At 36.1% G+C, this 18,266-nt stretch overlaps 1 pseudogene; it reads right to left on the bottom strand.

Annotated features, from left to right (window-relative positions):
* Positions 1-1,047: 1,047 nt before the first annotated feature.
* On the bottom strand, positions 1,048-2,419 carry LOC118009138 (annotated as a pseudogene).
* Between the last annotated feature and the right edge of the window lie 15,847 nt (positions 2,420-18,266).

Genomic DNA, 18,266 nt, shown 5'->3' with positions numbered 1-18,266 from the left:
CTGTTGTTGATCGTTTCAGTTAGATTTCCTGTTGGAATTACTGCTCTACAAAATCTTTAGCAGATTTTTATCTCTGCTTTAGCTGAATTCATTTTTAAATGGTCTCTAAATTTTTCTAATATCTTTTCTGTGATTATTTTCTCCATTTTGTCATTTTTGCTCATACCACTCAGTAAAGAATCTGCCTAGAGTTACTTTATCCATACATCTGGAGTACTATTATTCCATCAATAATTGCTATTTTGTTCTTACCTTTTGTACTTGGTAAATTACTACCAACATTCCCAAAAGATCCCCACCAAAGTCCCACAAATTGAATGGCCCATGAAAAGTTTCTTTTCCTTTATCATTAAACCTGCCAGGGAGTTTGCAAAGTTCTTGCCTAACTGTTATAGTTCAGATTGGTTAATCTTGAGCCAAGTGATCATATTTTATCTATGTTCCTTTAGTAAAAATTTGAGACAGATTGCTAGAGAATTGACTGACAGAACTGATTAACAGCATTGTGACAATGATTTTTCTTATCCCTGGACTAGAGAAGAGAACATATGGTCAATGACTCCATTGGTACAGAACTGACATTCATCCTTGCTTTCTTGCTCTTGTTTTATGCTAGCGCATAACTTTGCACTTTAAAAATATCTCTCATTGTGTTTCCTGGAAATTATTCTTAAAACTTCATAGCACAATTGATCTAGGTGAGCAAATTTATTCCTTTCCTTGCCTGAATCATGCTAAAAAAATCAACTTATTCTAAAATAGAGAAATTGACATCAAGTTATTTTCTTTTCTATCCCATAAATTTAATAGAAAGTGTGAACTATTATCAGCGTGCTGTTCAAATATTAAATATCTGTAGTCTTAAAAGATTACAAATCATACTGCATGTTCTACTACCTTCTTTTTTTAATGTAACAACCAATTTATTCAAATTTCCCAAAATTTATATTCAATATATTGTTTCTAAAATGTATGTCACCTTTTATATAATGGTTTTATTATTTCATCTTTATTTTATAGTTTTTCATCTCGTCTTTACACAGTTCTTCAGAAGTCAGAGTCCTGAGTTGCCCAGTTAGAAACCTCTGATCTACTTTTCTGATTAAATATCCTCTCAATATTCATGGCCAACATCCGGTGTCTAAATGAAAGGCTTTTCACCTTTTCAATCACTTGCTGATAGGGTGAGACTGCGTTGTTACCCATAACCACATGGCCTAATTTAGAATCAATCTTGGCAACCAGTCTTGCATTCTAATCAAATTGACAATCAACTTTCCAACTTCTTCCAGAGTCATGTTCAGTCTGTCTGCCAACATATTAATGTTGATACACAGGTGGATGCGGCTAAAAGTCTCAAATATGAAGAGACAAGCATTTTCAATGAAATTCTCAGGACAAGCCACCAAGAAGTCTTTCACAAGAACTGATTCACATTCCCTCAGCTTTTTCCAAGACACATCAAAGTTAACATAAAGCATTCACCACATTCTGTAACTGGGTTTTTATATGTGTAAGATTCTGTTGAATAACTTTAACTAGATCTTTTAGCACCTGCTGGCATTTTTGAACACCTTTGTTTGTAATGATGGGTGTAGTCAAAATAGTGTAGAGTATGTGGACACATCATCTGAATTGCATTTAGGATATGGTGGCTGGTAAAGGAAAAGATCAATAATGTTATCATGCCCTTTGGGGTGGTTGAAGAAAACAAAGACCAGTGGATGAGCTATGTTTGCTACTGGAGAGAATGAAGTGGAGAACTCACAGAATTATTATTTATGGTCTCTTTTAACCATGTCAGGTATTTCATAGCTGCATCCCAATTCTACATTAAGATTTCAGAGGCCAGTTTTCCCCTGAGTGAACTCAAAGCGTTTCTGTCTGTTGCTGGAACCAACACTCAAAAGAAGTAAAGATATTCTGCTGCTCCAGAGTAATTCCCACATTCATATTGGAATTTTGCATGCCTTTAGAGTATATCTAAATACTCCTGCCTAAAACCATGCCTGCCCACCAGATAGTCCAACCGTATCTGACTATCTCTGGTTGACTGCATCTGCCTCGTAATTTCTGGGTCTTCAAGTGTCTTCACAATTGGTTCCATTTGCCTGAAGCTGTTTCAGTTGTGCAACAACGGTGGCACTTTTTTCATTCAAAGCATGTGGAATATCATCAAAATCAAGGTTTCTGTATAAATCCATAGCAAAGTCGACCATGTTGGTATCACTAAGAAGATCCAATTTCGTCTACGGCCATACCAATCTGAACGCGCCCGATCTCGTCAGAAGATCCAATTTCCCTTGTAATAATTCTTTTTCATTATAAATCTGTTTATGGAGAGAAGCTCAAGCAGTGGAAAGACAAGATGCCAATCCAAAAAGTGTGTGATGGAAATAGTCAAGTCGTACTCCGCCATCTTGCCAAGGGCAAGGTTTCTACTACCTTCTTGACATAGGCACAGGAAAGATTCACAAATTCAACAAATCTAAAATAACTTTTATTTTCAGTGGAGGACAGACTTTAAGGTGACTTCCATGATCTCTGTTTCCTGGTGTTCACACTCTTGTATAATCCTTCCCCTCAGTGCAAGGAAGACATGTGACTTGCTGTAAACAATAAAATATTGCAAAGGTGATAAGATGCTTGTGATTACATTTACAAAAGATTGCTAAGATTGTGGTATCCATCTGGCTAGCATTTCTCTCTCTTGCTCTCACTCTTTCTCTTGCTTTCCATCTCCCTCTCCCTGTCTCTTTCCATTGCTGGTTTTGAAGTGGCAAGCTGCCATGTGTCTTATAGCTACAAGAAAATAAATTATTCCAAGAACTTGAGAAAGTTCAGAGGTGGATTTCTCACCAGTTAAGCCTCTGAAAAAGAAGGCAGTCTGGCTAATGCCTTGATTGCAGCCTTGTGAGCGCTGAAGGAGACAACCAGTTAAGCCTTGCTTGGACTCCTGAGCTACAAAAACTGTGAAATAATAAATGTGTGTTTTAAACTGCTACATTTATGATAATTTATTACATAGCCATAAAATGAATACACCTATAAATACTACTTTTTTGTTGTTTTTCTATTTCACTTACTAACATCATCATACATTCATTTATGTAGACTTAAAACATGTCACCATATTTTTTTCTTTTCCAACATTACCAACAACACCCAGTCATTCAGTAAAGCTTATCTGTTGCATTTTAGTGATATTACTCCCTTGACCATCCAATCAAGTAATAGAATATTTCCATAACCCAGAAATTTTCCTTATGCATATTTCTATTCACTTATTCTCACCCCCAATCCTAGAAAAACAATGATATGATTTCAATCATCACAGATTAGCTTTACTTCTAAAACTTAAAAAAAATGGAACTCTATATTAAGTACTCTTTTGTGTCCGATTTTTTTCACTCAGTATGTTTTTGAGATTCACCCATATGTGTATATGTAGATCATTTTCTTTGCTCATTCACTCATTGATAGATTTTGTGTTATTTGCAGTTTTAGACTAATATAGATAAAGCTTCCTTGAACATTAATGTATTTGTCTTTTAGTTGACATGTATTTTCATTACTCTTGGTACTATATCTAGGAATAACACGAATCATAGGCTAAGTGTATGGTTAACATTATAAAAAACTGACAAAGTGGGGCATCTAGATGGCTGAGTCAGTTAAGTGACCAACTTTTGATTTTGGCTTGGGTCATGATCTCAGGGTTGTGAGATCAAGTCCCAAGTCAGGCTCTGCAGTCAGCAGAGTCTGCTTCTTTCCCTCTTCCTCTGCCCCTCCCACCATGTGTGCTCGTGCAAGCACTCTCTTTCTCTCTCCCTAAAAATAAATAAAATCATAAAACAAACAAACCCCTGACAAATTGTTTTCCAAAAATGACATAATATTTTACGCAACAACCAGAAACATAAGTTCCAGTTACAACCAATCACGTCATAAATTGATATTATTTAATTATAGCTATTCTAGTGGGGTAAACCGTTTTATTACATACAGATTTTATTTTGCTAGTCATATATAAACTTTCAGTAAATCTGCATTGCATATCTCTCCTTTCTAGTAGTCAAATACATTCATTTGTAGTCTAATGACACCTTCTACACATGACTCCAATATTCCATTTTATCTCTACTTCCTTTCCATATAGTTGCTTAAGTTTTCATCTTCCTATCAAATTTAAATGAATTATCAAACAGCAAGTTCATGTCTCCTGAGAATTCTTGCTTTGTTGAACAATTAAAGTAAAAATAAATAATTCTATCATAGTCTTAAAGCAGTGATTTTAGAAGTGTCATTCCAAGATCAGTAGCATGAGTATAATTTGGGACCATGTTAGAAACTCAAATTATCCAGGCCCTACTAAATCAGAAACTCTGCGGGTAGGGCCAATCAATGTTTTAATAATTCCTCCAGGTAATTCTGATGCCTGCTAAAGTTTGAGAGCATTGCTCATTTTTTAATAAAATTACTATTTGATATTTTATGTGGCAGTTTATGAATCTGTTTTATGCAGTAGACTCTGAACTCATTGAAGCTAGGGACTACAAGTTATTCATTTTTGTACCTCTGGTAACATGAAGGACCAAACTTTATACAGCATAGAAAATCAATGATTGCTTGCTGAATTAAATCATGTTGAAAGGTGAAACAAATTATTATTTTTCTTTATCAGCTGAGTACTGAATAATTGTTTGTTTTAAAATACACGTCCCTTGCTTTAGTTTTACTCTTAGTCCTCAAAATAGACAAAAATTAGGAATTTCAAGAGACATGTGTTGACTTGTAGTATTTAACTGAATCACTTTAAATACAGAGAAACTAGAAATTCTCTTTCTCTCCATTACTCATTAAGTCTGACTCTCTTGAAAGGGGAGACATCTATATTCAGAGACAGTAGGGATTATTAGGAAATAATTTACTTTCTTTCTGAAAAATAATTATATGTGCTTTCCTTTTGGAGACTATAGTTATTGCTTTCCTCCTTGGAATTAATTCTTATAGTTAATCAGGGTTTTGCTGTAGTTACAGTCATCCTCCTCATTGTTGATTAGTTAGTTGGTTTGCATAAGAAATCTCAGTTTATCTAATTATTTACATAGGAGGAATAATTGGTATACCCTAACTCAAATGAATGCTCAAGTGTACACTTTTTAACAACTCTCTTCTTTTCCCATTACTATTTGAAGACCATCTTCAAAGGAGCATGATCTGGCCAGAGTTCTAAATTATTATAGTCATAATTCTATTGCCATCTCCCACTACAGGAAAATGTCACACATAGAATGACTGGAAGGTTTTCTATTTTTCAGGTATAAATGTAGACAAGTGGTAGTCAAAACAGCTTTTAAATTAATTATTTTTTTTCATCACAGCCTATTTTAGTTCAGGTCTTCTAGTGCTACATTAGTAAGCATGCAGTTCCTTTTATTTCTATTTTTTAAAAAAATATTTACTTTATTTTTAATTTTTTTGCATGCAGTTCCTTTTAGATGTAAGTTTGCATACAGACTCATACAATGTAAATTTATTGACTCTTTCTATGGATTCTTCCAGATAAGGCTTATTTTTTGAAACAAAAATTAGAAAAGTATTTAGTAACAGACCATTTCTGTGACCTGGTGTCAACAAAAATCTAACTTACTCCTAAGGAATTGTTTTATCATCGGTGATGTCATATGTGACTCATTTTTCTCAAGTTCTTACTTTGGGCAGAAAAAAAAAAAAAAAAGAAAAATCTGAGCCTAAACTTTGTATCTCCCTGGAGGTTGCAATAAACCATCCATGGGTAATGATGGTATAATTGAGTGGCACTAAAATGTGGTGTGCATCAGAGACACAGGTCTCTAAAGTCATCAGAGACTTACTGACTTGATATATACCCATATCTATCTGGGTAGATATCTGCTACAAACAAAATTTTGATAATGAAATCAGTATGTTCTTTATTTAGCAAAAAATACTTGGACCCAAATCAATCAATCAATCAATCAATCAATCAACAGAGTGTTTGCATTGCACTTGGTGCTATTGCAATCAAAATATTACAATATATTAGAATTACTATGATGAGCTAATTTTTTATAAAGTTTGACATTGTCTACATTTCCACTACAGATATATCTATTTCTTCATCTCTCTTCATATTTGTATATAAATAGATATAGATGTAGATATATAGATATACATAGATACACTCTGACTTAGTCCTAATGTTAATAAGCCACAAGTGAAATAAATCTGAAATAAGTTTCTTTGTAACCAGTACCCACCAAAAATAGTATTTTAATAATAAGCTCACAAGTCAATCATTCAATAGTTTGTAAATCAATCAAAATATTTGGTCATTTTATTATTTTATTTTTAGAGTACTTCTTCATAACCACCTGTTATAGGTGCTCTGGGTGGCTCTAGGGAAACTTTATTTGTTGTCCTAGACCTTGAGTATTTATATCCTAACTTGGAGGGTCTAACTAACGAAACAAAGTAGTAGAAGTGAATATATTTTTCAATTGCTAAGATAATTGAGCCAGAAGTGAAAATATGATGAGAATAGATATGTTAGATTTAGTTTCTAGTCTTCAACAAAACCTTAAAAATATTTTAAATATTTTAATAAAATAGGGATCTTACTTTGATTACTCTGTAATCAGTTTAATGTTAAATATGCAAGCTTCTATGTTTTAGAAAGAACTTGGAAGTTTCAATTTTTTTTTTTTAAGATTTTATTTATTTATTTGACAGAGAGAGTCACAGCGAGAAAGGGAACACAGGCAGGTTGAGTGGGAGAGGGAGAAGCAGGCTTCCATGGAGCGGGGAGCCCGACGTGGGGCTCGATCCCAGGACCCTGGGATCATGACCTGAGCCGAAGGTAGACCCTTAACGACTGAGCCACCCAGGCGCCCCGGAAGTTTCAATTTTTTTTAAAAAGAATACCATTTAAGCTTCTGTTTGTTTCAGTCTACCTCTCTGACAATAAAGCATGTAACAAGGTGGGTGAGCCTTTTGCATGTCCCAGTTAATCTAATCTAGTGTTGTATTTAGAACATATACAGTAATAATTTTAGACCCAGTTTCCTACCAACATTGACTTGATCAAAGCTAGTAAGAGAAGCAGTAGCTCTCAAACTTGTAAGCTTCACATAATTTAGTTCAAATAAGTGAATTCATACAGACATAAATAAAAATCACCCGCCTTTGTTCACACCCTTGGCTTTACCCAAGTTAGTTTGTGATGACCCCTCAAGTCTTCTGCTTTGGATCTCTTCAATATCAGACCATTCAAATGTGGTGAACCATGATCTTTTTTATTATATTTTAGTGAAGAAAGTTGCTGTTTGACATTGTTTCCTCTTTCTACTGTCCACAAACCCTTGGTTGGTTCTGTTGTTTTTATTTTTTTGTTGATGTCATTTGTTTTTAACAGGAGCCCCTTTAAAAAATAAACGTAATTATTTAAAAAACCTGTCTTAGTCCAATTTTCATATTATACATTATTCTGTCTAATATGCAATTATCAAATATTCGAGGAGCCGTCAGTGTCCTAGGAAAGATAGATATCTGAACCTATGCTACAAAGTGGTTAAAATTTAAAAAGGGCCTTTTTTTTTTTTTTTTTTGAGAGGGGGAGAGAGCGGGGGGTGGGGAGCAGAGAGAATCCTATGCAGACTCCACCCCCAGTGCAGAGCCTGATGCTTGATCTCACAGCCCTGACCTGAGCCAAAAACAAGAGTTGGACACTAAACCGACTGAGCCACATAGGTGCCCCTAAAAAATGGACTACATAAATCCACCTGTTTACATAGAGAAATCAATATTTTCTTCTAAGGAAAGTATTTTTAAATAGCCGAACTGTGCAAGTTTGTGTGTATGTCAGTATGTGTTATAGTTGCCAGTGTTGGGTTTGTTAAACAGTTATTGATGCTGTGATTTGAAGACAGAATTTTAATCCTATTCTAAACTATATTACCCTCTGCATCTCAAGGAATTTGCCTGTATTGATTACATAATGTAGGTATGTTCTTTGTGAATGTGAATATTTTTATAATGTTTTGTTCAGTATATTATAAATATCTAGAGTTTTGAAACATTTAAACTGTAGAACATTTTAAGAAACTTGTGAAATACTTGGAGAGTATACAAGTGTTATTCTTACATGTGTAAGTTGTGCTCATTCTTTAAACATATATTTTTTGAGCAGGTGTTTGTATTAAGCACTATTCTACTTGTCTCATGTACTTTAAATTTGGATACTCAGATTTTGTAAGAGAGCTATAGATAGTGACTTCATGAATGTACTTTCATTTATGATAATCATGACTATTTAAAAGAAAATAAAATAGTAGGGAGTGATAAACAGTGGATGGAATATGTGATTATTCTAAATTTGATGCTGAGATATGGACACCAGGAAGTAATTGTAGAGAGACCTTGAGATTGTACAAATTCAATCAGGGCATAACTTGATGTGTTCAAGAAATTGAACACGGACCATACCAGTAAGGAATACAGAGGCAGGTAGTGGTACAAAATGAGGCTGAACAGAGCCATGTAAGCAATGGAAAAAATAGTTAGGTTTTCTTTTAAGTGCAATGGAAACACTTTTGATGGCTGAAGGAATGGGATAATATTATTTAATTTGTATTTTAAAACAACTTAGTGGGTCCATATGAATTCAGGTCATATTTGCTGAGCTTGAACTGGTAATTTAAAGCCCTGGGTTCATTCTTTTCTTTTCCAACTTATTCCAGCAAACAACCAATCTCATTATACTAGTTTGATAAAATTGCTCTAAGGTATCAAATACCAGGTCAACCAGAACCTTACTTTTATAAGTATTTGATTAGGAGTATTCAATGATGATATAAAGCAAAACAAAACAAAAAAACAAAACACACACACGCACCCTCCTTTAAATGCATGGGGCTGAGTAAACTGAATAACAACATTGGGAGAAAAAAAAAGAAAAGAAAAGAAAAATTGAAATACAAGATTAATCACTACCTTAAATATATGCATAAACAAGTTTCAGTAAGACTATTGACCCAGATATGAAAAGTAAAAACAATAAAGCTACTAGAAGATAGCATAGCTGAATATCCCCATGACTTTGAGGGAGGCAAACATTTCTTAAATATGACACAAAAGGCACTACCCATAAGAGGAAAGACTGATAAATCAGACTATACTAAATTTAAGAATTTCTGCTCATTTAAAGATGTTAAAATAGTGGAAAGACAAACCACAGAATGGGAGAATCTATTTTTCAATAAATTAGAATCCAGAATACATAGAGGAGTACAAAACAATAAAAAAAAAAAAGAGGGACAAAGGAAATACCTAAATGACTAACAAATCTGTTAAATGGTTTCCAACCTCGTTAGTCATAGGGACATTGCAAATTAAAACCACAGTGTGAGAGTTCTGCACACCAACCAGAATGGCTAAAATTGAGGGAAACATTTAAAAGCTAAAACAAAAGAAAACTGGCAATACCAAGTGTTGTAAAGAATGTGAAGCAAATGGAATTCTCATACACTGCTCCCGAGACTGTGAATTAGTATAATTTCCATAAAAAGTCTTTCACAGATTATATAAAACATATTTTATGAACAACAATTCCACTCCGAGAATATACCCAACAAAAAATCAGACAGTGTTCTAAAAGATGCACATGAATGTTCTCTTTTTTTAAAAAAGATTTATTTATTTATTAATTTGGAAGAGAGAGAGAGTGAGAGAGAGATCGCTGAGGGAAGGGCAGAGGGAGAGAGAGAGAATCCTCAAGTGGACTCCCTGCTGAGCAGGGAGCCTGACGTGGGGCTCTATCCCAGGACCCTGAGATCATGACTTGAGCCAAAATCAAGTCAAATGCTTAACTGCCTGAACCACCCAGGGACCCGATGAATGTTCTTGAAATATCATTCAGAATATTCCCAAAATACAACTCCCATGTCCACTTGTAGAATGGATAAACAAATTGGAATATAGTTATATAAAGAAATGCTGTAATACGATGAAAATCAATTACACTTATACACAACAAGGATATGCCCCACAACATAATGTTAACCAAAGAAACCAGGTGTAGAAAAGTACAATTGTATGACTCCTTTTGTATATAATTCAAAACAGGCATTAGAAGTCATGATAGTGATTACCTTGGGAGAAGAGGAAAAAGTAGTATCAAAAGGGCATGAAAGGAGGTGTTTGAGATACCGCCAGATTGTTAGCCTAGGCAATATTTATACAGGTGCGCTTACTTTTTGATAATTTAAAGAGCTATATACATATATGCCTTTCATCTTTTCTGTATGTGTATTGTACTTCAATATAAAAAATTAAATGAAAATTCTCATCCTACCTGTGGAAAGAATTAGGCCTTTAACACTTTAAAAGACAGTTCAATGAAGACAGTCAAGATTTAAATTTGTATGTATTTATCCAAAAGAAAAAAGAAAATTTTGAAGAATGCTTCATTAAAATGGAATTTTTAAAGATTTATTTATTTATTTGAGAGAGAGAGATAGAGGGAGCCAGCACAGAGGGTGGGGAGAGCACAAGGAGAGTGAGAAACAAACTCAAGCTGATTCCTCACTGAAGGCGGAGCCCAATGCTTGCCAATCTCAGGACCCTGACTAGCTACCTGAGCTGAAACCAAGAGTCCCAGGCTTACCCCACTACACCACCCAGGTGACCCTAAAATGGTATTATTATTACTTTTAAAGATTTTATTTATTTATTTGTCAGAGAGAGAGAGAGCACAAACAGGGGGAGCTGCAGGCAGAGTGAGAAGCAGACTCCCCACTGAGCAGAGAGCCCGATGTGGGGCTCGATCCCAGGAGGCTGGGATCATGACCTGAGCCGAAGGCAGGCGCTTAACAGACTGAGCCGCTGAGGCATCCCTAAAATGGTGTTTTTAAAAAATAGAATATTCAGCCATGATATTTTGCCTATCTCTACTGCTGCATCACACCATAGACACCATTGCCTTCTTTACACCCAGAGATAGAGTGATGAACATCCTTAAAATCTAATCAGATTTGAAAACCAATTCCAAAAACTTTGGACTCAATTCAGAAAGCTCATCCTTAAGATTCTGTTCTCCAGAACCACTGTCAGTATCAAAACACGTGTCAGAGTTCTCCAGAAAGAGAACGAGTACGATGTGTGTGTGCATACATATAATACAGATATACTTAATTATATACATTTTATTTTATTTTATTTATTTATTTTTTTAAAGATTTTATTTATTTATTTATTTGAGAGAGAGAGAATGAGAGAGAGCACATGAGAGGGGGGAGGGCCAGAGGGAGAAGCAGACTCCCTGCTGAGCAGGGAGCCCGATGCGGGACTCGATCCTGGGACTCCAGGATCATGACCTGAGCCGAAGGCAGACGCTTAACCGACTGAGCCACCCAGGTGCCCCGATTTTACTTGATTTTTAAGAAATAAGGATATATATTCCGGCAACCTTACTGTTGTAGATAGTTGCTTTTTACTGGGTATTGACTGCCGCAAATATATATATATATATATTTGCATATATATTCTATATATTTGTTTTAAACTTTTTTTTTTTTAAAGATTTTATTTATTTATCTGAGACAGAGAGAATGAGAGACAGAGAGCATGAGAGGGAGGAGGGTCAGAGGGAGAAGCAGACTCCCTGCCGAGCAGGGAGCCCGATGCGGGACTCGATCCCAGGACTCCAGGATCATGACCTGAGCCGAAGGCAGTCGCTTAACCAACTGAGCCACCCAGGCGCCCAATTATATACATTTTATGTTACATGCATTTAATGTATACTTTAACATATATATATTACTAAGAAATATCCTGCCGGACGACCTGCGCGAGCTGGGGCACGAGGGGAGGAGCCAGACGGTGGGGGCCGCAGCTGAAGCTGCGCTCAATCAGCGGAGCAGACGCAGAACCTCCGCCACGGGGCGGCCACGGCAGGTCCGCCCCTCCTCCCCCGCTTCCACCCTCCGGGCCGGCCAGCGTGCGCCCTGAAAGCCACTGGAGCCCCAGGGGGGCGTCGAGGCAGGCACCTGGCCCGCTCCCCACCGTGGGCGTTCCCGCAGCCACCCTGGCCCTGCTCGCGCATGGCTGTGCCAGCCTCAGAGTGAGAAGCCCCAGGAGCCCAGGTAGGCAGAGCCGACCCGGGCGGCAGCCGGGCTGGTCTAACACGCACGAGGCAGGCGTGCGAAGTGACCGGGCCTCCGGAGCCACCCATGCCTCGTGTCCAGTTCACGGGTTCTGTAACCGTTTTCTGAGCAATTTTTTTTTTTTTTAATTCACGATTGGAAACAAATGTAAGCAAGAATAAAAAAATGGGGGGGAAATGGAAAAAGTATATATACAGACACACATAGATGTGTTTGTATGTTTATATATGAATGCCTGCTTATACTTTCATTTCTGATAAAATATACATTGAGTCTTTTTGTTATAGACACTGTGCACCAGGCACAGAAAAAATGTTAGGAAGGGACTCTGTCCTTTAAGTGTTTGTTTAAGAGTTGAAAAAAAGTCACCAAGCAGATAATTACATAAAGTGTATCAGTTTATTTGATGGACAGTATGCTGTAAAAACTCAGAGGAGAGTCATTTAAAATAGACCAAAAATGTCAGGATAGTGAGATATAAAAAACTGATCTCTGTTTTTCGTAGATCACTACAACCTTTTACCTACGGGCATCCTTATTCTGGCTGTTCTGTCATCTTGGAAACTGCTCTTCCTAAATAATTGTATATTCACTCCCTTAGTTCATGCATGTGTCTGCTCAGATATACATTTCATCGGAGTGGTTTCCCTGGCCACTCTATCTCCCCATGATGTTTTATTCACTAACCCTAGTTTATCTTCCTCCATAACACTTGATGTCACTTACTCCTTCCTATGCTTTTGTTTGAGACCCAGTAGAGCATGAACTCCATCTATATTATTCACTGATTTACTTATTCTTAGTGTCTACAATAAATCTTGACACCATGTTAACATTCGAAACGGTTTTACTGAACGGATGAATATATATATAATTTAGAATTTGAAATACGAAAATAAATTAGTTTGAGGTGGAGAAATGGGAAAGTGAATTTTAGGCAGACAAAAGTCTTGAGCTGATAGCCAATAGACTGGTGATGATGGCTTACACTCAGCGAGATGTGATAAGGTGGAAATTGTGCAGGTAGCAATGTTTTAGGAGATAGAATTACATATCTTTAAATTAGTTGGATATGGAGGTAAAGAAGAGAACCAGAGCAATAATAAAATTTAAGTTTCTTGTTTGGAAAACTTGATGTCCTACACATGAGAAGAAATAGGGCCAGTGGTGTGAATTGTAATGATTGGGGTATGGGACATTTTGAGTTTGAGGTGCCTGCGGAACATCTCACTGGACATGTTCAGTTAGGAATTTGCTCTGTGGATCTGAATATTGGGCAAGATCTAGGAACTGGAGATAGATACCTGAAAGCCTGTAAGTGATAACTGATGCCATAGAAATAAATCAGAGAGAATGCAGTGGAATAAAGTGAACCTGGGGGCTCTAGAGATGAGAAGCGAAAATAGGCTCTATAGTATGAGTGAAGATTGAACTTATACAGAGGGAAGAATACACTGTTCATGGGAACTTAAGATGTTTTTATCTGATGGCTTCTATTTTTTTTTATGTCAGTGCTATTCTATATAGTTATGTGACGTGCACTAGTTCCATCCATCTAACTTCCCCTTTTGTCATAATACATTCATATACAACCCATAGATGCTTAATATAGATTCTTTATTATTGAAAGTTATGTGATTAAGAACAAGCATATTTGTGTCTGGATTTGGCTTTGCCCAGAACCAGGTCCAGAGCAAAGAAACTGAGTGCAAGTAGTTCATTTGGGAGGTGCAGGGAACATCAGCGTGGCAGTGGGCAGTTAGTAAGGAGAGGTTAACAATGAGCTCACTATCCATCCTGTTACATCATGAGTATCTGGACTTAATTTCAAGGGGGAAATTCTGGAAAATGGTGTAAAACACGTGCCTCAAAATTATCTTAAGGGAGCTGGTGTATGTACATAAAAACTATCAGATATTAATTGAGAGATACCCTTGAAGGCGTTAATTTCTTTTCTTTTTTTTTAGCCTCAAACTACTTTTTATTTGCAACTACATGATTTTATGCAATTCTTCTAAACAATGACATAAAATAGATTTCCTTGTGTATAAATAACTTACATACTTTCCATAAAGTAAATGCTCAAAGGTGCTAGAACAGATCGTCTGCTGCTACAGTGTTCTCGTATCGAAAACAGTTGATGCACAATATATAAATACTCAAGTCCAATATTAAAAATTCAGGCACTTGACTAACTTTAATAAAGTTTCTCAAACTATATCAATATATCTAAAGTGCATATGTATTTTTTAAGAAAGATTATTATCAATAACTTTTCTATAAAAGTAAGTTTGACGGTTTGGCCCATCTAACTTTACTACTATGAGTATGAACTTTTAACTTTTAATGTGGTTAGGCTTATTCTACCTTCTCTCAACACTGACACCAACAGAATCAAAAGCAGCTAGTGAGATGCTAACATGTGAGGATTAATCCAGGGATTCTGGTCACAATGCATTCCAGGAGGAGGTACTCATGTTACTGGAATTGGGCGATACGGTTTATTCTTTCTTCCCTGATTTGGATAACCAAATGGAATAGGAGCAGGGTAGTGATTCTGATGACCATTCCCTCGGTACATTCCTGGCTTTTTTCTGGGCAAAAGGTGCTACACTGGAAGAGGAGGGAATATCAATTCTGAAATCTGGTACACAGGGCTTGGGGTCGCAGTCACCGAACTGGGTTTCGCTTCTACTTCCTTACTTGTTCCTTCATCTGGAGAAGAGGATCCTGAATGATAATCAGACAGTACTACCAGTCTGCGGTGCATGTGGGCAGAGGACTTAAGGCTTTGGAGAATGCCTGTAGGCAAAGAGATGTTGATGTTGGCAAGCATAACCAGGTGACAAGGCCTGAAGCTTCTGGGTGGGGCAATGAAGGGCTATAGAGTATTTCTAACTGTTCCAGTATATTTTTTTTATTCATAAGTAAAACCATTCTATAAGCCTTTCACAAATATTTTTGCAGATAATTGATTCAGTTTTCTCAAAATTAAATTTAGGTCCAGTGTTTATTAAAGGCCAATTTAATGTTTTCTTATTGTCTTCAAACATCCAAGAATGACTACAGCTTATAAATCAAAGTGCACTTCATAATGCATTATCTTAAAATACAGTTCAAATAATAGTAAAATAATTTTAATACCAAATCTTAGATTAATATTCTAAAGAATAATCATTTTACAGTGATAACCATACTGAGTGACTTTTCTGAGTTGATTCATACATAACTTCCCTTGTACTTGAAATTATTTTGATGGTTTTAAAATAACTAAAATGAAATGGAAACAATATAAAATTGCCTCCCAATTGCTGCTTTATTGAGAGTGTGCTCCATGAGCCTATTTTTCTATCCTTTTCATATTTTCTATGGATTTGACTACTCACAAATATAGTTATCCAATGCATTTTTAATGAGTTACATAAAAGAGATATCATACAGTGTCTTTATATTTTTAAAATTTGGATTATGCTACTGTATTGGCTTATTAGTTCTTTTTTTAGAGTAAATTTTTATTATTTTTCATCATATTTAGTTTGTGTTTCTCATAAAAGCCATCTTGCCACATTTTAAAAAATTATATCTTATTTGGTAAGCCTCATCTTATATATAAAATATAATAAATATTGGGTAAGATACGATTTTAAATCTTTAAAACACCAATGTCATTATAACCAGTTTTTCTTTTACAATCTATATGGAACTAATCACTTTACATTTTATGCCCTTTAAAGTATATTTCTCTTTAGGAAGTATGCAGGTAAACATAGCTTTGAAAAAGATTCATTTCCTAAAATCTGGAGTTATTTTTATGTTTATTATGTACCTAATATATAAGATTTTATAAGAATGTTTATTTAAATGACAGAAATTTGGGGTGCCTGGTGGCTCAGTTGGTTAAGCAGCCAACTCTTGATTTCGGCTCAGGTCAATCTCAAAGTCCTGGGCCTCTGGCTTTGCGCTCAGTGGGGTGTCTGCTTTTCTTTCTCCCTCTCCCCGCCCCTCCCCCACTTATATACGCAAGCTCGCTTTCTCTCAAATGAATAAATAGATCTTTAAAAAAAATAAATGACAGAAATTTTAAACTCACTTAGGTACCAAATGAGTAATGATTGTCTTTAAATTGTCATTGGAATCGTTAGAGCTACAGGACTTTAGAGTAGTATTTTAAATGTGTAAATTTTTCTGTATACCATCAAAACTTTGCTAAGAGATCATTACTTAAAAAAATGTTTTATTGTAGTATAGTTGATATACCAAAAACTATACATATTTAATGTATACAATTTAATGAGCCTGGGCACATACATACATCCTTGAGACAATCATTATAATAAAGGTCATTAATATATCCATTACTTCCCAGTGTTTCCTTATACTCTTGATGTGTGTGTGTATGTGTGTGTGTACTGAAAACACTGTGAGATCTACCCTTTTAACAAAATCTTTTAAGTGCACAATGCAATATTGTTAGCTGTGTATAGGCATTATGTTTTACGACAGATTTTCAGAACTTACCCATTTACGTAACTGAAATTTTATTTTTTTGAAAAGAGTTTATTTATTTATTTATTTAGGGAGCGTGTGCAAGTGGGGGAGGGGCAGAGGGAAAGGGAGAAAGAATCTCAAGCAGACTTGAGCACTGAGCACAGAGCCCAACAAGGGGCTTAACCTCACGATGCTGAAATCTGGACCCCAGCCGAAAAGAAAAGTCAGACGCTTATCTGACTGAGCCACGCAGGCACACCATAACTAAAACTTCATATCCATTGAACAGCAACTCCATTTCCCTCTCCCCCCACTCCCTGGCAACCACTAGTCTACTCTCTGCTTCTAGGGGTTTGACTACTTTAGATAACTCATTTAAGTGGAATCATGCCACATTTGCCCTTCCTTCTTCAACTGGCTTATTTCACTTAGCATAATGTCCTCTAGATTCATCTATCTTGCCAAAAATAGTAGGATTCCTTCTCTTTCAAGACTGAATACTATTCCATTGTATATACTACATTTTCTTTACCCATTCATCTATCAAGGGATATTAAGATTGTCTCCTAATTTTGGTATTGTGAATGATGCTGCAGTTAACATGGGAGTGCAGATATCTCTTCGATATCCTGATTTCATTTCCTTTAAATATATACTCAGAAGTGGGATTGCTGGATCTCATGGTAGTTTTATTTTTAATTTTTTGAGGAACCCCATACTGCTTTCCATAGCAGCTGCACCAATTTACATTCCTGCCAGCAGTGCCTAGGAGTTCCAGTCTCTGCGCATCTTTGCCAACACTTGTTATCTTCTCTCTTTTTGATAATAGTCTCCCTGAAAGATGTGAGGCCATATCTCATTGTGGTTTTGATTTTCATTTCCTGATGATGAGTGATGTTGAGCACCTTTTCATATACCCATTGGCCATTTGGCCACTTGTTGGCGTTTTTTGGTAACATACCTGTTCAGGTCTTTGCCCATTTTCAATTAGGGTTTTATTTTGTTCATTTGTTTGTTTTTGATATTGAGTTGTTTAAGTTACTTAGAAATTTTGGATATTAGCACCCTGTCAGATGTATGGTTTACAATGATTATTTCCCATTCCATAAGATGCTTTTTCATTCTGTTGATTGTTTCCTTTTTAGTTTTACTTGTCTTTTTTTGCTTTCATTGCCTGTGCTTTTTCAGGAATGAGACAGTGTCTGTGTTGTGAATGGAGGTCTTTCCTTGGATTCCCCATGAGAAGATTTATGGAGGGATCCACTCTCAAATACAGACAACCAGAAGGAAAGTAGAGGATTTACATGGGGATCTGCGCTCAGATCAGAAGGAAAGTAGCAAGCACAAAGCAGTTTATTAAAGTGAAAGTACACTCAAGGTGGGAGAGGGGGCAGGTTTTGCAAGGTGGAACCGGCCCTTACGTTGTTTTGGAATGGATATAATTGGGTCTCTCTTGGCTGGGAAGAGCTGTGTCATATGGTGGGGTGGTCACTAATGGAGGCTGTTTCTCATCATTGGGGAAACTCCTCTAGAGGTTGGGAGAGGGAGTTTCTGATCCTATAAGGATGCTCCGGAACCATCATGGCAGCCTTTCCC

The sequence above is a fragment of the Mirounga leonina genome, unplaced genomic scaffold (genome assembly GCF_011800145.1).
Source record: "Mirounga leonina isolate KUSES-001 unplaced genomic scaffold, KU_Mleo_1.0 Mir_127, whole genome shotgun sequence".
Taxonomy (NCBI): domain Eukaryota; kingdom Metazoa; phylum Chordata; class Mammalia; order Carnivora; family Phocidae; genus Mirounga; species Mirounga leonina.
This window is presented reverse-complemented; position numbering and strand designations above follow the sequence as displayed.